The 21,362-nt window shown below is 37.7% G+C and overlaps 1 long non-coding RNA gene and 1 other non-coding gene across 2 annotated transcripts in view; one reads left to right on the top strand and one right to left on the bottom strand.

Annotated features, from left to right (window-relative positions):
* Positions 1-86: 86 nt before the first annotated feature.
* LOC123278107 (uncharacterized) overlaps positions 87-21,362 on the bottom strand; it is a 39,268-nt gene continuing 17,992 nt past the window's right edge. Inside the window, exons 2-4 of the long non-coding RNA XR_006515380.2 lie at positions 9,565-9,717; positions 1,179-1,247; positions 87-211 (exon numbers count right to left, since the gene is read on the bottom strand). This is a non-coding gene — a long non-coding RNA (uncharacterized lncRNA). The remainder of the gene's footprint in view (positions 212-1,178; positions 1,248-9,564; positions 9,718-21,362) is intronic.
* On the top strand, positions 5,985-6,090 carry LOC123278191 (U6 spliceosomal RNA). The gene has a single exon (XR_006515443.1). It is a non-coding gene; the product is annotated as a U6 spliceosomal RNA (small nuclear RNA).

Genomic DNA, 21,362 nt, shown 5'->3' with positions numbered 1-21,362 from the left:
TTTTTGTTTTGTTAATCAAAATGAAAACTCATGATTCTCTTCATAACTTTTAAAGAGCACTCCAGTAATAAAAAGGATAACAAAAATGGAGGAAAATCTTATTTAATTTAATAAGTGGAAATATAGGAGAAGAACAAAGCGGGCATCATTGAATCTTGGATTCCTCATGAATCTCTTCTACAGCATCTCAGTGTTCCAGACTCTGCATGACCTTCCAAGGAGACAGACCATTAACTTGTAAGACACTTCATTTCTTGTTGGACAACTCGAGTTGTTAAAGTTAGCTCCTCATCTTGAGCTAACATCTATCTACAAACTACTTCCTCCCGTGAATTCTGTTTTTAGCCTCTAGAGCTTTCTTCTACATGACAGCTCTTCACATGTATTAGGACAGATTTTGCATCTTCTACAGTCATCAGTCCCTTTTCTCTAGAGCAAGCACTCTATCAACTTTTCTTCAGGAGATTATATTTGAACCCTCTCATCATACCAGCCACTTTTTAGATTTTCTCTGGCTCCATACCCTTCTACAGATTTTCACCGAGAAATAAACACAATACACTGGGAATATTTCACCCAGAAATCAACACAATACACTGGGAATATTTCATTCTGGGGAACTGTTACTTTTCATGACCTGTGAACTATATTTTCATTAATTCATCTTGATCATGTTAGCCTCAAAAATTTAGTATCAAATAAAACCTCCACATAGTTTTCATATAGCTTTTAATTCTGCCTGACCATAATTTATTTTACTAACATAGATGTAGGACTTTTCATTTCACACTGATATACTGTGTTTTTATTGGTTTTGGCCAACTGATCCAAAACGCCAAAGTTATCTTCAGAGTTTATTTTATTCATCATAGTTTTGCGTCCTGGTCAAAATTACAATCATATTTTATTTCCTTCATCCAAATCATTAATAAATATCTAGAATAGGACAGGCTGAATGCAGCATCTATGGTAGTCCTCTTTGGAAATTGTTGTCCAACTAGATAGAAATATGCTCAATTAATACCATCTGTGGTACATTGTCACAATTATGACCCCCATAGTGAATCCCACTTTCCTGTATCCATACCTTTAGATGGTCCCCTCCCCTCATGGCTATGTGACTTGCTTTGGCCAATGGGACATTGGCAAATGTGTTTCAAGCAGAGGCTCACACTTACCCTTTGGGAACTATCCTCTCTTGCTGCCCTGAGACTGCCACGTGAAGAAGCCAAGGCTAGGACGAGAACCTGTGGAGCAGAGAGAAGCCATCAAGTTGAGGCTCCCTAAAGCAACCCAGTCAACCCACCAGAAGACTGCAGCCACATTAGTGACTCCAGTAAGACCAGAAGAACTGCCCAGCTGAGCTAGCCCAAAATGCTGACCCACAGAAACATGGGCAAATAAACTCATTGATATTTTAAGCCATTAAGTTTGGAATGGTTTGTTTTGCAGCAAAAAATAACCAATTCACCATCCAATCTATAATAAACCCTCTCTCCAAGAAGGATATCGCAGGAAGCATATCAAATCCTTTCATACAGCACTTGTATAACCCTAACCATTTCGAAGCCTTATTTTAAAAATAAGGTGCATTTGGCAGGATTTATCTTGGGTCACTTCATACGGGCTCTTAGTAATCGCCAGGCTTTTCAAAATGCTTAAAAATGACCTGTTTAATCATGCATTTCCAGAATTTTACTAGGGATTGGCACTGAGTTGTCTATCTTGCTCTTTTGAAATCCACTAGTAGTTCATAATTTTTTTTTGTACCATCTGAATGGGAAAAGAAATATTTCAATAGTTGTGAGTTCCTTGGGAATGGAGAATGTAGCATTCATCTTTGAATTCCCAGTATCTAAGTACAGTGGGTAGCGTTTATTAGACCCGGTTGATTCAATATCAAGAGATAAATTACATCTGGGGAAGGTGTCTTGCCTTTCATAAAAATTGTATGCTCTTTATACAAAAAGATTGTGCTTTACCATTTTTTCTGTTCTTTGTATTCTTCACTGCTCCTTTCACAGTGCTGGTACTCCATAAATATCTATGGAATTGAAGAGGACTTTCTTTGGAGATAACTTTTTCCTGTTTTTTTAGATTTTTTAAATGTTACTAATGTGTGCGTTTTTATTAAAAACTTTTTTGAAACATTTATTGCTAATACTAATTTTTTAATGTTTTATTTGATTCTATATCTGTAAATCCTATGTTCCCTAAGAACTACAGATAATGAAAAATACAAATGAGGACTATAAAATATCCATTTGAAGGAAGTGGGTAGTTATTATTATTGTGCATTAAAAGAAGATCACCTACTTTGCTATATTGGATCCAATTTTAGCAAGGATTTATTTTAGTTTATTTTATTTTATTTATTTATTTTTTGAGGAAGACTAGCCCTGAGCTAACTGCTGCCAATCCTCCTCTGTTTGCTGAGGAAGACTGGCCCTGAGCTAACATCCGTGCCCATCCTCCTCTACTTTATATGTGGGACGCCTACCACAGCAATGGCTTGCCAAGCGGTGCCATGTCTGCACAAGGGATCTGAACCGGCAAACCCCAGGCCACCGAAGTGGGACATGCAAACTTAACCACTGCGCCACTAGGCCAGCCCCATAGCAAGGGTTTTTTAAAATTATTATACTGAGGTCATATTGGCTTACAAGATTGTGTAAATTTCAGGTATACATTACTATATTTCAGTTTCTATATAGACTACATTGTGTTTACCACCAACAGTCCAGTTTTTATCTGTCGCTGTACATACGTGCCCCTTTATCCCTTTCGCTCTCTCCCCATCTCCTTCTCCTCTGGTAACCACTAATCTGTTCTCCTTATCTATTTGTTTGTCTGTTTATCTTATCCACATATGAGTGAAATCATGTGGTATTTGACTTTGTCTGACTTATTTTGCTTAGCATAATACTGTCAAGGTCCATCCATGTTGTCACAAATTTTTATGGCTGAGTAGTATTCCATTGTATATATATATATATATATATACCACATCTTCTTTATCTATTCATCATTTTTCGGGCACTGGGGTTGCTTCCGTGTCTTGGCTATGGGGAACAATGCTGCAATGAACATAGGGGTACATAAATATTTTTGAGTTACTGATTTCATGTTTTTTGGATAAATACCCAATAGTGGAATAGCTGGATCATATGGTATTTGTATTTTTAATTTTTTGAGAAATATCCATACTGTTTTTCATAGTGGCTGCACCAGTTTGCATTCCCACGAGCAGTGTATGAGGGTTCTCTTTTCTCCACATCCTCTCAAACACTTATTATTTCTTGTCTTGCTAATTATAAACATTCTGATGGGTGTAAGGTGATATCTCCTTGTAGTTTTAATTTGCATTTCCCTAATAATTAGCGATGTTGAACATTTTTTCATGTGCCTGTTGGTCATCTATATATCTTCTTTGGAAAAAAAATGTCTGCTCATATCCTCTGCCCATTTTTTGATCAGGTTGTTTGTTTTTTCTGTTGTTGAGTTGTATGAGTTCTTTACATATTTAGGAACTTAACCCCCTGTCAGATATATGATTTGCAAATATTTTCTCTCTATTGGTAGGTTGTCTTTTCATTTTGTCAATAGTTTCCTTTGCAGTGCAGAAGGTTTTTAGTCCGATGTTGTCCCATTTGTTTATTTTTCCTTTTGTTTCCCTTGCCTGAGTAGACATGGTATTTGAAAACATACTGCTAATACCAATGTCAAAGAGTGTACTGCCTATATTTTCTTCTGAGAGTTTTATGGCTTCAGGTCTTACATTCAAGTCTAATCCATTTTGCGTTAATTTTTGTGTGTCATGCAAAATAATGGTCTACTTTCATTCTTTTGCACATGGTTGTCCAATTTTCCCAACATCATTTATTGAAGAGACTTTCCTTTCTCCACTGTATATTCTTTGCTCCTTTGTCAAAGATTATCTGTCCATAGAAGTGTGGTTTTATTTTTGCACTTTCAACTCTGTTCCATTAATCTGTGTGTCTGTTTTCCTGCCAGTACCATGCTGTTTTGATTACTATAATTTTGTAGTATATTTTGAATTCAGGGAGTATGATACCTCGAACTTTGGTCTTTTTTCTCAGATTGTTTTGGCTATCTGGGATCTTTTATTGTTCTATATAAATTTTAGGATTCTTTGTTCTATTTCCATGAAGAATGTCTTTGGGATTCTGATTGGGATTTCATTGAATCTGTAGATTGCTTTAGGTAATATGGACATTTTAACTATGTTTATTCTTCCAATCCATGATCATGGAATATTTTTCCATTTCTTTATATTTTCTCCAATTTCTTTCAATAATCTCTTATAGTTTTCAGTGTATAGATCTTTTACTTCCTTGGGTAAATTTGTTCCTAGGTATTTTGTTCTTTTTGTTGTGATTATAAATGGGATTGTATTCTTGATTTCTCTTTCTGCTATTTTGCTGTTAGTGCATAGAAATGCAACTGATTTTTGTATGTTCATTTTGTACCCTGCAACTTTACTGTATTTTTTTATTATTTCTAATAGTTTTTTGGTAGATTCTTTAGGGTTTTCTATATATAGAATCATGTCATCTGCAAATAGTGACAGTTTTATTTCTTCCTTTCCAGTTTGGCTGCCTTTTATTTATTTTTATTACCTAATTGCTCTGACCAAAACTTCCAGTACAACATTGAATAAGAGTGGTGAGAGTGGGCATCCTTGTCGTGTTCCTGTTCTCAAACGGACGGCTTTCAGTTTTCCACCATTGAGTATGATGTCGGCTATGGGTTTGTCATATAGGGCCTTTATTATGTTGAGGTACTTTCCTTCTGTACCCATTTTATTGAGAGTTTTTTTAATCATAAATGGATGTTGGAGCTTGTCAAATGCTTTCTCTGCATCTGTTGAGATGATCATGTGACTTTTATTTTTCATTTTGTTAACGTGGTGTATCACATTGATTTATTTGCAGATTTTAAACCATCCCTGAATCCCTGGAATAAATCCCATTTGATTGTGGTATGTGATCCCTTTTAATGTATTGTTGTATTTGATTTGCTAATATTTTGTTGGGGGCAAGGATATCTTTAAACTTCAATCACTCGTAGAAAATTTTGAGAATTTGTAACTTTCACTTGCTGTAGAACTGATGTTATTAATGTTGCTCCATTTTATTCCAATGTTACAGAGAGCTAAATGGACAGGCATACTCTGCAATTACACCCAGAAAAAAAATCCAAAGTAGTCTCTAATTTTTCTTGTCATCCTTTTGTGGTATTGCAGTGTTTAGAAGCAGAGGAAAGAGTTCTGTTATCCAGAGTGGAAAATAATGAAGAAAAGGTGAGTCAAAAAAAACTGGAAAAAACAAATCACATGAGGATATGGGGATAGGGCTGACAAAGGAAAGCAGAATATTTGAGGAATCTCTGGGACTGTGAAAAGATGAGAAGAGTTCTGGGTTATTGCAACAGGCAGCAAGGAGTGCATCGGGCATCAAAGCATCTATCATTGCTTCTCTGGAAGGGATATCATTGGACTGAGATTCAGGAGACATGGTTTCTAGGAGCTGTAAACTGGAAAAGTCACTGTCATCCTTCAAGCCTCAGTCTCAGTATCTACAAAATAAGAGGATTAAGCTTGTTAATATTTAAGATATCTTCAAGAACTGACTTTGATTCATTAATTCTCCCACGTTCTCTTTACTTCTATCAATGCTCTGGCCAATTCTCCTCACATTCAACAGGCTTCTGCAGTGTTCTCCAACTCTGATGGTAATAGATACTTAGCTTCTTCCTAATCAGCAAGTGAAAGAACAACCTGGGCAAGAACAAATGAAATAGCTGTTGCCCTTCTCTTCTCCTAAGTAGGACAGAAAGACCAAGTGCTAGGATTCTGTGGGCATCTGACTTGGGAAACACTCCCTCCCAAAAGCGGTTTCATTCTGAGGTCTTTTGAAAGTCAGATGTTGCTGTGTGACTTTCTCATTATTTAAAATTAATGAGTGTTCACTTTGCAGCACATATACTAAAATTGGAATGACACTGAGAAGATTAGCATGGTCCCTGTGCAAAGATGACATTCAAATTCATGAAGCATTCCATATTTTTAAAAATAAAAAACTGAACTCACACATGCAGAGAACAGATTAATGGTTGCCAGAGGTGGAGGGTAGGGGGTAGGTGAAATGGGTAAAGGGAGTCAAAATGTACAAGCTTCCAGTTATAAAATAAATAAGTCATGGAGATGTAAGGTACAGCATGGTGACTATAGTTAATAATACTGTATTGTATATTTGAAAGTTGTTAAGACAGTAGATCTTAAAAGCTCTCATCATAAGAAAAAAATTGTAAATACGTGTGGTGATGCATGTTAACTAGACTTGTGATGATCATTTTGAAATATATGCAAATAGTGAATCATTATGTTGTACACCTGAAATTAATATAATGTCATTTGTCAATTATATCTCAATAAAAGATCAAATAAATCAGTGGGGACAGCAGATAACCAACTATGTTGTGTGTGTGTGTATGTGTGTGTGTTAATTAAACATTACACACTTGAATATCCTCGAAGTGTTTAACTGGTGTGAGACAATTTTCTGATCTGTAATTCGCCAGTCCGGTTAGACAGCCTACTTACCCAAGAGTATGGTACTAGATGGTCTTTGTCATTTGAGGTCAGTGTGCAACTTGTGGAGGACATGTCAACTTGGTGTGTGCATCATCTGTTCCAACCACCATCTGGTGAGTCTTCACACACTTTAGAACCTAAAAAGCTGAAAACTCCTGGACTTCCTAGAAATTTAGAATGTAATCTAGTTTCCACCAACCAGATGCACTCCAAGACATGAATTAAAACTGAGTAACCTGGAGAGAGAGGTGTCCTGAGAATGAGGCATCCATTTTACTGCTGAGAGTCTAACAGAAGGAGTATGGCTCTGTAGCCAAAAACTCCATCAGTGGGGACTCCTTGAATCCCCAGCCTCTTTCAGATAAATGTGGTGCTTCATCTGGGTGGCCAGTTCTGTGCTGCAGAGTCTTTCCTAGAGTCCCAGCCTAGACCCCAGTTCTCCATCCCTTTCAATGATTCGGTAAGCACCTATCTCACAGCACTCAATCTTTTCTGTTTAAAATAAGGAGAATGGTTAAACTCTAAGTGATATACCACCATTCTTTCCTATTACATATCTTTTAAGGAGATGTGTTTTTTAATGAGCTATTCAGCTCAGCCACACTTCATCTAAAAAGGCTTTCCTGACCACCCTCCCCATCCAGGACAAGTGACTACATTGTCCCCCTGTGTTCCTTCTGTACCTTGTATATAACTCCATCACAGCATCTGTAACGCTGTAGTGTCATATTTATCTCCCTCCAGTACACTGTGACCTTTTTGGAAGAAAAAGCTATTTCTGCTAGTGTGGTGCCTAGAATTTCAAAAATATTGAATTAATTTATTAATCATTAATTCACAGCTATCCTTTCAGGGCCAGCTCAGTTTTTGCCTCCACTGTGAAGCCTTACCTTACTCTTCTTGTCCTCCCTCCTCTAACTATGACAATATCCCTTTCAAGGGACAGTCTCACCTTGGACTTTATTATTAGGGCAACATTTCATTCCTGTGTGTTTTATCTCCCAAGTCAGATGCTGATCTCATGGATGGCAGAGACCATATCTAATATATCTTTGAACATCTCATAAAACTTCCAACAATGAACGGGTGGCACTAAAAAAAAAAATCATCTGGAGAAGTTCAGGCTAAATAACCTAATGGAAGAAACTGAACACACCAATCAAAGTACAGAAATACTTCAAAGACTGAAACAGATCATATAAAATTCTTTCTTAGTTGCCCACTACTGTTCTTCATTAAACATGTAGAAAGATGCACTATGCCCAGGGCCTAACATTCAACTATTTTTTTGTGACTGTCTTTCCAGTTTCCCAGCCTCTTTGTCACAACCTTTCTTTTAGTGATCCCAGGATGGGGAAACCCCCAGCTGTGCACAGAGAGAGACTATCTTTATCCTTAGTAGCTAGATGCTTCTGTTTCAGTGACAACCTCTCCATGGAGAAGGTCTGTGTCTCCTATGGTGCACATCTGTGGTAATGTGTATTTTTTCCAGTTGACTTAATTAAGGTACCAAGAGAAGTGAGAAATTTCCTAGGATGAACAAATGTACCTTAGCACCCTTATTTACACATCTTCCAAGAAGAAACCCCAGGCAACATCATGTTATTCATACTTCACAAGGTGCTTGGGGATATTATTCTTTTAATTATTGAAAGAAAGAAGGAAAGAAAGAAAGGAGGGAGGGAGGGAGAGAGGGAGACCAGATCGAAGGCAATTTCTCCACTACCTCTTTTTAGAGAAAGCATGAAGCATGTTCTATCTATAACGTCATGTAATGAGTTAATTCTGCTCCAGTTGCAATGACCCTACAAGTCTTGGTTACAACTAACAATAATTCCTTCCTTCTTTCAACAGTTATTTATTGCATATCTCCTATGTGTGGCAACCTGGAACATACTGAGAACGCAGCAGTGAAGGAACAGAGAAGATCTTTGCCCTCGCGGAGTTTACAATCTGATGGGAGAGGCATACAGTAAACAAATAAAAAGATAATTATAGACTGCCATAATTGCTATGAAAGCAATAAACATGGTAACTCAATAGGAATTAATTGAGTGGGGGATATCTACTTTAGATAAGACTGAATGTGTATACACCGTGCTCAGTTTCCCCTATTATTAACATTATTATAGGACATTTATCATAATTAATTCACCAATATTGACACATTATTATTAACTAAAGTTCCTAGTTTATTCAGATTATCTTATTTTTTACCTAATATTCTTTTTCTGTTCAAGGATCCTATCCAGGATACCACATTACATTTAGTCATCACGTGTCTATAGGTTCTTCTCAGCTACAAGTTTTTTAGACTGACTTTGTTTTTGATAACCTTGACATTCTTGACGAATCCTGGTCAGGTATTTTGTAGAACGTCCTTCAAATTGAATTTGTCTGATGCTTAGACAAGAAGTTATGAATTTTTGGAAGAAAATCACAGAGTAAAGTGTCATTTTCATACATCATATCAAGGGTATATAACATAAACATGACGTCACTATTGATATTGACTGATCATCTCGCAGAGGTGGTGTTTGTCAGGTTTCTCCAGTGTAAACTTACTTTCTCTTCTCCCTTCCCATGTTATATTCTTTGGAAGGAAATTACCATATTCAGCCCACACTTAAGGAGTAGGGAGTTACACTTCCCTAAGTTGAGGGGGAAGTATCTACATAAATTATTTGGAATTCTACTGAATCAGAAATTTGTCTATTCTTCCCCATTTAAATTTTTATTCAATTATGTATTTATATCAGCATATAATCATGAATATTTATTTTATACTTTATATTATACTCCATGCATTGCTTTATTTGTTTACACTGTGAACATTTTTGTTTATTACAGGTGAGAAGAGAGGGAAGATCAAAGAAATGAGGGACTGGAGCAATAAAGGAAGATGGAAGTAGGCAAACAAAAGAGATGAATGATAATCAAGAGACTACCTTTTTCTTGGCTCTGTCTTTTGGACAGACATCCAGTTCAGAGGAGAGATGCAGGTCAAAAATGAGGCCAAGTATTCAGGCACTGAGTTCTTCCCATCTGCCTTCTAATTTCATCTCATACCCAACATCAGATATTTTGTGAGGTCCTGAGACCTAAAAATGGAAAAAAAAAAAACATGCTTTTCTCTTTAAGGAGCTTACAGTCTAGAGGGAGTAACAAACACGTTAACGAACAACTATGATTTGATGCAACAGAGGCTAAAGCTGAAATATGAATAAAGTGCTGTGAGAGGCATGGGGAGAGTGAATTACAGTGTGGGGTAAGCAAGCAAGCCTTCACAGATGACGTGGCATTGGAGCACGTGAGGAAGGATAAGTTTCAGTTTCCTAGGATAAGAATTGGAGAAGAGTGTAGACAGAGATTGACATTTGGACTGCCATAAGGAGCTAATAGAATTGTTTATTTTACCACTAGGAAAAAACATATATTTATTTTTCCAAGATATTGAGAATCCGAGGAATAAAATAACCAAGATACTATGGCTTTGTAAGGCATGAGAAAGAGGGAAAAGAATATAAAATTGTGCAGACTCTTAAAAATGAGTTTTGCCAATGCATGAAACAAGAAAATATCTCTGAACTATTGACCTCAATATTTGGGAAGTGGCATCCTTTATTTAGATTTGTGCTGAGTCTTTGTTTCTAGTTATTATGAGTTCTCTTTGTTAGAGTTAGTTTAATGAAAATTCTACTTGATTCTCGAGTCTGATGATTATGCCTTAAGGTCACACAGTGTCATTTGAGAATTATTATATTATGCCCACATATAGATCCCTAAAGGTCCTAACTTCACTTAATAAGGCCCAGGGTAATGGCTCTGAGGAGGGAATAATTATTAAGCTGAAGCCCTGGTCTCCTGACAAATCTCTTGCTCCAATGTCAACATTCAAAACTCCAGCTTCCATTTCTGGTTCTTGTCCAGGTTTTGAAACCAATTATTTCTTCTGTTTCCTTTCTTTTTTAATACCCATGGCCCTTGATTATCCTCTTTACCAACTTCATTCATTAAGATGTGTGAAAACAGGCAATGCTATACTTCTAGACGACTCAGCCCTATGAACATCAAAGCAGAGACTTTGTGTGTACAATATTTTCCCGTGTACAAAGCTCTTCCAAGAATATTATCATTTCTACCCTTTCAACAGAATCCCTATGAAACTGGCATTATAATACACATTCGTCAGGTTGGGAAATGGAGCATCAAGACAGCTAAGGGATTTACCCAAGGTCACCCAGCTAGTAAGGGAAAGAAGCAGAACTTCAACTTAAATGTTCTGGTTAAGTCCAAATCACACTAAAGGCAGCACACAAGTTCCCAAAATGATTCTGTTTGGGTATATTGCGTGGCTCTTTTTTCTTTTTCTTTTTCTTTTTCTTTTTGAGGAAGATTTGCCCTGAGCTAACATCTGCTGCCAATCCTCCTCTTTTTGCCAAGGAAGACTGGCCCTGAGCTAACATCTGTACCCATCTTCCTCTACTTTATATGTGGGATGCTTGCCATAGCATGGCTTGACAAGCGGTGCATAGGTCCGCAGCCGGGATCCCAACCAATGAACCCCAGGCTGCCGAAGCAGAACATGCGAACTTAACTGCTGCACCACTGGGCCAGCCCCTGCATGGTTCTAAATATGAAACTCCATAAACTACTTTGTCATCTGCTTTATGAAAACTTGGATCCCACATTTTAATTGGCCCATTTCGTCTCACCAGATTCACACACAGTATACGAGTATCAACCTAGGGAGACAGTAAACAAATCGACTTAGTGACTGTCAGCAAATGTTGGCATTATGCCTCATGTGAAAAATTACTTTTCACGGTTCCGAAATTTTGGATTAGTCATTTTGCCATCCATTGTTTGTCATAGATAGAGGGCCCTTAAAGGTCATCTAAACCAACCCCCTAATTTTTGCAAAAAAAAAAGTAGGGAGGACTCTCAAAAGGTTATAAGGCTAGTTCGTGGCAACACCAGACCCAGAACCCAAGCCAGCTTGGTCATTAATCCAGTGCTGTTTCTAACTAACCACATGAAACTAAAGAGCAAGACAACTTCCCACAGCCTGCTGTTTAGAACATGCTCTTATAGGTATCAAACTTCAGGTTCCAGCTAGGAATTTGATCTCAGAAATAACAATATCTTACACTTGTATAGCAAGTTTCCATTTACAAAATGTTTTCACAAGCACTTGATCCTTGAGACCAAAATGTTCCTAATTTGCTATTGTATTATCCTCATTTGTCAAATGAGGGGTACACGTAGGTTCTGAGTTTGAGCGACTTCCCCAAAGTCCTCTGATGGCAAGTATATTGCTCTTTCTAATTTTTATGCTTCCTTTTCAGTAAACTAGCAATAGGAATGTTAAGTAACCTGACTGGCCCAAGAATTTAAGTTTATGTTTAGATTTAAATTTGACATCATTATTTTTATCATAAAAGTAATCCACAATTATTAAAGGAAGTGTTGAAATGGATAAAAATAAAAGGTCCTTAAACATCACCTTTATTCCCACGAATAAAGAACAACTGTTAGTAACATTTTGTTAAATTTGCATTTGATCTCTTGTATAGCATGTTTTTTAACAGACTTGCAATTATACTGTATCCTTTTTCATTCAAAGTTATATTTATTTCCTATGTCATTACAAACATATTGTTGACATGGTTTTTATAGCTAAGATTCCATCATGTGCTTAAGAAATTATTTTTTCAAGGGATCGTGGCTATCCTTTTTTAAAAAATTATCTCTTAGAGATAGATTCTAAAATATGTGATATCTAGGAATTAAAATAATCCAATAACGGAGTGAATGGAAATATAGATGAAAGAAGGGTAGCCAGGAGTTGGTCATTGTCAAAGCTGAGTGATGGCAACATGGAGGTGCATTGTACTCTTCTTGCTGCTTTGGTTTTTTGGAGGTATTTTTTGAGGAAGACTGGCCCTGAGCTAACATCCGTGCCCATCTTCCTCTACTTTATATGCAGGATGCCTGCCACAGCATGATTTGTCAAGAGGTGCATAGGTCTGCACCTGGGATCTGAACTGGCGACCCAGGGCCACCAATGCGCAACGTGCAAACTTAACCACTGCACCACTGGGCTGGCCCTGCTTCTTTGGTATTTTGATGTTATCCACAATAAAAAGCTTTTTTAAAAAGAAAAAATCTCATCTTATGATTGTAAAAGTGCTCAGTAGATTTAGATTGTTGTTCTCAATTCTTTACTCTCTCCCTCTGCCATATAAACTTGCAGGGCCCTAAAAGGGGCAGAGTAAATTGGCTGACTCCATTGACGTTGGTCTTGGTCATGTGACTCTCTCTGACCAATGGAATCTTAGCAGACAGGATGGAGGACAGGTTTCAGACATGCTTTCTTAGTCTGACTAATCCTCTCACCTTCCCCTATCACAACGGGAAAAGCATGCCCCAGGAAGCAGCTGACCCCTCAGTGTGGTCCCAAAACAAGACATGTGCAGCAGACTGGAACACAGTCTGAAGGGTGGAGCCACGCCTAGCCAACCTGAAGCCTAAACCTGAACGAGAGGTGCCCCAGCTGACACACAATCGCCTACACAAACAAGTGAAAAAATAAGTAAAATAAATAAATACTTATAAGTCACTAAGTTTGGGATTAGTTTCTTCTATGACATTTTTTGCAGCAATAGCTGATTAATACAGAGTCAAACCATTTCCCCCAAACTGAACATTTTAGGTATTCATAGTTTTTCAATAATACAAATAATAGACATTTTTCTGTACATAAAACTTCGCCACTATTTCTGGTCATTAAGTTCAGATACAATGTTATAAAATGCTGTTTATATGTAAGCTGAGAAAGTTTCATTTATGGATACTCTTCTAAAAAGGAAAATTATGAAAAGAATTAGAACATTCTCTGTTTCTTCTTGTCAGAAAAACTGTAAATACAGTTTTTGTTGTCTTAACACTCAAAAAGATTCTTTCCTGTTTCTCATGGGGCTTGGTAAAACCAGCTCCTCTGTTAACTCTCTCAAGTTCTGTCTCTTTCTCCCCAAATCCCAAGGATAGAAAAGTATAGGGACCTCACCATGTAGTAGTGGCATCCAGGGTTGAGGTGGGTGGGCTTCATCGCAAATAAAAGGCCTCTTTAGTTTGATTTTCTAGAGATCGATCTGTCTTTATGGATATACCCTGTATGTTTAGTTTACAAAAATTGGAAATGAGGGGCTGGCCCCGTGGCCGAGTGGTTAAGTTCGCGCGCTCTGCAGCAGGCGGCCCAGTGTTTCGTTGGTTCGAATCCTGGGCACGGACATGGCACTGCTCATCAGACCACGCTGAGGCAGCGTCCCACATGCCACAACTAGAAGAACCCACAACGAAGAATACACAACTATGTACCGGGGGGCTTTGGGGAAAAAAATAAAATCTTTAAAAAAATAAAAAAAATAAAAAATTGGAAATGAATCAGTGAATCCTATCGACAGATCCATTATTCACCTGGAAAATTCAGGAATATGTGGCCAACTGCTAAGTGGGCCAAAACGCATTACAGTGTCTGTGGGCAATGGAATCCAGTGTCCAGTGTCACAAAGACATGTGAATATTTATATGAAGAAAAAGTCTGTGGCCTCCTCTGAGTCATCATTCTGATGAGAATTCTAATTGTTCTGATGAAAATTCCAAGTATGTTTTGTTATTGCATCCAGAGTAAGGAGGAAGTAGAGTAGGGAGAGGGGAAGAAGAAGAGGGAAGGGAAGAGGAAGAGTGAGGGGAAAGGAGATAAAGAGAAGGAGTTGTTGTTCTTGGAGGTCAAGGAAATTATATACATTTTCTTCAATACCTAATATCATAGTTGCTAAAGAAGAAGAAAGCAGACAATGAAGAGTGAGGGTGAGAGGGGTGGAGGAGGAGGAGATGGAGCAAAAGAAGGGGAAGTAGAGGAAGCAGTTGTTTCTGGAGGCTAGAATTAACACCAAATGGCATGTACGTGTGTGTTTACTATCTAACACAGAATTGCTAGACAAAAACTTTAAATCACAGATGATTCTCTCTGGCTTCTCAATTATTCCGATTAATGATATGTACCTGGAAGCAAGTTGTTTCCCCTCCAATGCTACTTTACAACAGTGATCCTCAAAGCATAGTTCCTAGGACCAGGAGTGTCTGCATCACCTGGGAACCTGTTACAAATGCAAGTTCTCAGGCCCCACCGCAGACCTACTTAATCAGAACCCGGAGAAGGTGAGGTCCAGCTGTATGAGTTTTAACAAGCCTTCCATAGCCTCCATGTGATGCTGATACATAATAAAGTTTAAGATCCACTGCTCTGGGAAATAGTCCAGTTGGGAAGTGATCAACATTCACAGCTACCGCCAAATCTTTACTTTGGTTCCCCATCCTCAACCACTTCCGGGAAATGAGAGATGGCATGGTTACTACCATCACTAGTGTCAGTAATTTCCCTGGTTATTAGATTCATAGAGTGGAAACCCCTTTGCCACCAGCACCATCCCTTTATGTTGTGGTTTCAATGCCAGTTCTGTTTTCAAAGCCTTTGATATGATATTCAGGTATGTTCCACGAGTGTTCTATCCAGTGGCCAGTCTGAAACTTAGAAAGTGGTTTATCTCTTGGTTCAGTTCTCAAAGTCTTTACTATGCTGTTTGGAATAATTTCCAGCCATATGTGGCTAAGGTGTGAGCCCAAGAGTTTATAAACAGCTTTATTGGGTCACTTTCTCAAGCTCCTCCCTCTCCAAAATTTCCCTGGTACTTTCCAGTTTCCTGGGGTTCTCCTATGGTCAGAAGGCTGAAGCTTTATTTACCCTACTCTGAAGAGAGTTCCCATGTCTGAGTCCAAGCAGCAAGAAGACAGGGGAGAGAAAAACTCAACAGGGGTTCACCCTACTTTCCTGGGACAACAGGTCCTTTGATTGGAGAAGAAGGTGCCCTCCCTCAGAGTTTTAGGTGCCTGTGGGTCCCACTGCTGCCACTGTCACCAGCAGGAGGTCCCTTTCTCACTCTTCAAGTCTGAACCAGATGGTACCTCTTGAGCGCTATCCATTTCAATGCCAACTTCTGGGTTTCAGGCTGCCTTGAGTCCAGACCAGGGGATACTGGACAGGGAACGAAGAGGGGCAAACCAACCACCAGTTCAGCTATACTTCTAATTCTGGTCTTCTGTCCCAAACTCCCTACTATTATTCGCTTTTCAGAGTCCTCACATGGCTGCTCTCTGCTCTGCCCAAGGTTTATAGCCGCATTCAGTGGATGGGACAGGGTAGAGTATGCTGACCTCATTTTACCCAGAACCAAACTAGATATTCCCTTTTTATTGAACTGAAAGCTATTTCTCTGTTTTTGCTGTTGCTGTTAGTGCCCTTGAGTCCATTTCAACTCCCAGCGACCCTGTATATAGCAGAGCCCAACCCTGCCCAGTCTTTTTGCACCATCCTCTCACCTTCTGGCACTCTCTCAGACAATGCTCCATTGCTATTCAGACTTTTCACGGCCAATTTCTTCAGAAATGGGTGGCCTATTTTCTACATGTATCTTAGTCTGGAAACTCCACTGAAACCTGTCCACCATGGGTGACCCCGCTGGTATTTGAAATACCGGTGGCATAGCTTTCAGTATCACAGCAGCACACAGCCATCACAGTATGACAACCAACAGAGGGTGGTGTGGTTCTATGAGTGGGAGACAACAGGAGACAACAGCGGTAAGAGTGCTGAATCTTAACCATTAGACCACCAGGACTGGTTTCTCTCTATAATTTCTTCTTATTTGTTTTTGTTGCACATCTTGGGATCTCACAAAATGAAACCTATTTTTCTTCCTCCTGAAAGTCCCTATATTTCCTTTTTTTTTAAAGGTATGCTTTATTTGGCGGGGGTTGGGGGGTGTGAGGAAGATTGGCCCTGAGCTAACATCTGTTGCCAATCTTCCTCTTCTTTTTCCCCCCAATGCCCCAGTACATAGTTGTATATCCTGGTTTTAGGTCATTCTAGTTCCTTTATGTGGATGCCACCACAGCATGGCTTGATGAGCAGTGCATAGGTCCGCACCCAGGATCTGAACCAGTGAACCCTAGGCCACCAAAGCAGAGCACATGAACTTAACCACTTGGTCACGGGGTCAGCCTCAGAAAGTCCCTATATTTTCAAGTTTCCTGTTCTCAAAGCTAAAATTAAAAATGTAGAGGTTTTATAGATCTTAGATTTCTTATTTTATGGTAAATAAAGTCAACCCACAGATTGACTTGGTAGGTACAACTTGTGGAGGATCCAACCTCAGTTGCTTTTTTGATCTCCCTTTGAAGTCGAACAGTAGACATTGCACGAAGTTTCTTTTCTGTCATGAGATGTATGGATGTATTAGGATTAGCAGAACTCCTACACTAAGAGATAATCTCAGTCCCTTCCAAGCTCTGCTTCTTATCTTGATTTAGAGATGAACTGCAGCATCATCCACTGTGGTCTCAGTCTTATTCCACATAAGTTCTGCAACAGCTCTGGTCCCTGCTTCCTGGTCTCCCGGAGAAAAAGATAGTTTGCATCGGTGATGACTTTTGGCAATTCTATATTGACTTTGTACTGATTTTTATCTCCACCAGAAGCTTCAATGGCTCTGCACTCCAGGAAACATATTTGCTAACTGGTTTTTTGGTTTTTTTCTTTTTTGAGGAAGATTGGCCCTGAGCTAACATCTGTGCCCATCTTCCTCTGTTTTATATGTGGGACGCCTGCCACAGCATTGCTTGATAAATGGTGCATAGGTCTCTGCCCAGGATCCAAACTGGTGAACCCTGTGGCACCAGAGCGGAGAGCGTGAACTTAACCACTAAGCCACCTGGATGGCCCATTGTTTTTTTAAGTTGTTCAAGTTCTTACTGTAATCTGACATGTTCATCTTTGGCTGTTCCACAGCATCTATACCTGGTCTCTCTAGATTTTCCTTTTGTCTCTTAAGCTCTCATTAACTGATGTCATTTTCCTGTGAAGTTTATTTCTTTTAAAATCTCTCCTCTCACCAAGAGCAGTCCCCAATCTTTTCAGTTTCAAAGTTCTGCTCCTTTGGGAGACACTTCCTCTAGGTTCCTGCTTATTGTCTCCACTTCTCAGGTCAGTTGCAAACTTAAATGCTAACACACCATCTGGCACAAAGAAAACACTCAAATATTTGTTGAACAAAAATCTACTGTGAGTTCCATGAATGATCCAGCCTTTCCAGTCTAAGGTAGCTCTTCCCATATCCCCAGACCTTTTTTGATTTGGCATCATATATGCCCAAGAAGACTGATTTAAGTTAACTCAGCAAAGATCTACTGTGTAGAATAAAATAAAATAAGCTCACCATTGCATTTTCCCTTAATCAGATATGTAGTCTAATAACTTTTAAAGTACATGATTACCTACAGGACAGAATGCCCTAAGAAAGGTTTCTATAAAGAACTATGAAAGTTTAAAGAAGAGCCTGTGCCTAATTATGCTATTAGAGGAGATTTGATGGAGAAAATACCTCTTTAAGTAAGAATTTTAGGATAGGTTAGATTTTGACAGGAATAGACCATGAGGCATGTTCTAGTAGGATGGACTGAGGTGAGCAAAGGCGTGGAGGTGGGAAAGCATAGGACCTATTTAGGAAATGGCTTGATTAGAATACAGAGTAAAATTGAAATTCTGCAGGGAAATAGAATGGAATTCAAGAAGCAAGAAAAGAATTTGTAGAGTGTCTAGAGAGGCAAGTAGGGATTTTGTTTTTAAACAATGGGATAAAAGTGAGCCACAGAGCAGAAAAATAACATGAACAATTAATATTTAACATATAATGAATCACAATATGCAGAGATTTTATGGTTGGATAATTAGAGATTCTAGTTTTTGAGGATCTACCATATAATAGACGTTATGCTGGATACATTAAGCGGACATTAGCTTTTTTTTTTTTTTGTCTGCCAAAAAGTTCTTAATCCAGACAAAAATAATTTGCAGTCAAATGCTCTACTACTGACAGACAAAAATAATTTGAGTGGAGGTGATGTATAACAATGGTACAAACTTGTATGGAATACATAATGGATTGAAACAGAAGATCTTCAAAAACATTCCAGACTATTCTATAATGAACAATGTAGCAAAATTCTCTTTTGATACCACTGAACTTTTATATCATCCAAGAGCTATATAGCCATTTTCCTATTCCAACAAAATCCCAGATTGTATTGAAGGCACATTTACCAAACATAAATTTAGAGCTATTGTCAACTATTTAATATGAAAGTTGAGTTTGCTGTCGTGCCTCTAAAAACACAGTAAAGGTGGTATGCAATACTCTTTAGAAATAAGAATATAGTTCCTAGAATGCAAGCCAAAGATATACTTTAGAAAATATCTACTTTTAAATTCACTTTTCCAAGTTATAGTTTGGCAGAAAATTTTACATAAATTAATCTTTTAAGCAATAAGATGCAGGCACCAAAATTCATTATACATAATGCCCTTGAAAGAACTTAAAGGGACCAGTAAGTTCGTTCAAAAAACAAACCAACCAGTGACATTTACAAAATGTGTATATTATTGACGCCAAATAAATTTTTCAGAGTCTCTGACCCAAATAGCAACTTCTCCAACCTAAAAAACTGAGAGAAGAAAAAAAAAGGAGCAACATTCATTTCAACAGTGAATTGTGAATCCCGCGATCAGCTCATCTCCTATCTAAAGTGCAGTTTCAAATCAATTTATTGTTTTTCTCTATTGGATATGGCAATACTATCTTATGAAGAAAAGTTTAAACTATTAGGAGAATTTTGTGGTCTTTTCAGTATCCTAGTTGACATGTGTAATCTAAGGAATTATGAACTACTGTAGGCATATGTAAAATTTATAACTGAAATTGAGTGATCAACACAAAAAGGAACGTAATGTTGATGTCAAGTCAATGTATAAGGAATTAAAAACATTAAATAGTTTTCTAAACTCTACTATGAAATTCCTGTTTTAATACTGCAATATATTTACATTTATATTTATATTTATATTATTTATATTATTTATATTTATATTATTTATATTTATATTATATTATATTTATATTATTATATTACATTTATATTTATATTTATTAAATTCTAGTAGAATTTACTAGACACATTTTCAAATATTATCTAGTTCCCCCAATTTTTTTTTCAGTTTTTTGTGTCCTTTTTCTCCCCAAAGCCTCCCAGTACATAGTTGTATATTTTTAGTTGTAGGTCCCTCTAGTTGTGGCATGTGGGATGCCACCTCAGCATGGCTTGATGAGCAGTGCCATATCCGCGCCCAGGATTCGAACCAACGAAACACTGGGCCACTGAAGCAGAGCACGTGAACTTAACCACTCAGCCATGAGGTCGGCCCCTCAAGATTTTTTAACTCTTATTATTAACTTTGCCATTATCAGTTGCTAGTGGAGAACATAGCTTCTTGAATGTAATATTTATTAAAAACTTAAGGTCTAGAATGGCGTAAGAAAGATGACTGTCAAATCTAGTGATGACTTCTATAAAAAATGAGATATTAGAACTAGCAAGCATTGAAACACTCATAAAAACTTCATTTCCATGAAAGCAAGATGTGCAAATATTTTATAAGAAATTGTTATATCCTAGGAACTTTGAGTACATATTTATTGCAATTAAAAATTCAATTTTTCTATGACATGTTCAATTACTTGATCTGTATACCTTATATAGAAAGAATTTGTGTTTGTTCTCTTATTGAAAAATAAATGATTTGTTGAGTTTAATTTTTTAAGTCGAAAAAGAAGCATCTTTTTCAAATTCAAAGATGCTTTATAAACCAGATGAGCATGAAAATGATCCTCTTCTAGGGGTTATATGACGAAGAGAAATATGTAGTGAAAAAGACAAAGAGGTAGAAGTGGAAAAGGTTACTAGAGAGAAGTTTTAATAAAATTAAACCTATGGGGGATGGCCCAGTGGCTCAGTGGTTAAGTTTGCATATGGTACTTTGGTGGCCTGGGGTTCGCCAGTTTGGATCCCGGGTGTGGACATGGCACCGCTTGGCAAGCCATTGCTGTGGTAGGCATCCCACATATAAAGTAGAGGAAGATGGGCACCGATGTTAGCTCAGGGCCAGGCTTCCTCAGAAAAAAGAGGAGGATTGGCAGCAGTTAGCTCAGGGCTAATCTTCCTCAAAAAAAAAAAAAATTAAACCTATAGAGCCTAATATCAATAACAAGTAGTAGCAATTATTGTAGCCACAACATGCAGATTAAAGGCAACTTAATATAACAAAAGAAAAAGGACTTCAAGTTATGAAACCTAGAAATCAACCCTGGCTCAAGCACTGTACATTACTTAGCTTGAGTGAGCCTCTCTATTGACTTACCTGGAAAATGAGAATGATAATCCCAACCTTACAAGATAGGGTTAGAATAAAAAAGTAATGCAAGGGCATTAGAAAATGTCACTTATTTGATATATGCATATTTTACATATATTTCACATTATTTTTAAGTGAGTACTTTTTCAAATCCACAAGAATTTGTTCATCTCTTTTTTTCTCCAACTTCCCCCTTCTATAATAAAGGAAATTTCTAAGTTCCTTGAAAATGATGGCAGCATCCCCCTATGGTGGTGGTAATATCGCATCAATTTTTGAGAGAAGAAATAATAACGAGTTCAGAAGTTTATAGACATGCCCTCGAGTGTGTCTACACAACTTCAGAATATCAGAACAGCTATGAGAAGAGTCTGTTAATCC

Source organism: Equus asinus, chromosome 17 (genome assembly GCF_041296235.1).
Source record: "Equus asinus isolate D_3611 breed Donkey chromosome 17, EquAss-T2T_v2, whole genome shotgun sequence".
Taxonomy (NCBI): Eukaryota; Metazoa; Chordata; class Mammalia; order Perissodactyla; family Equidae; genus Equus; species Equus asinus.
Note: the sequence above shows the minus strand (reverse complement) of the source record. Positions and strands in the feature narration are given on the sequence as shown.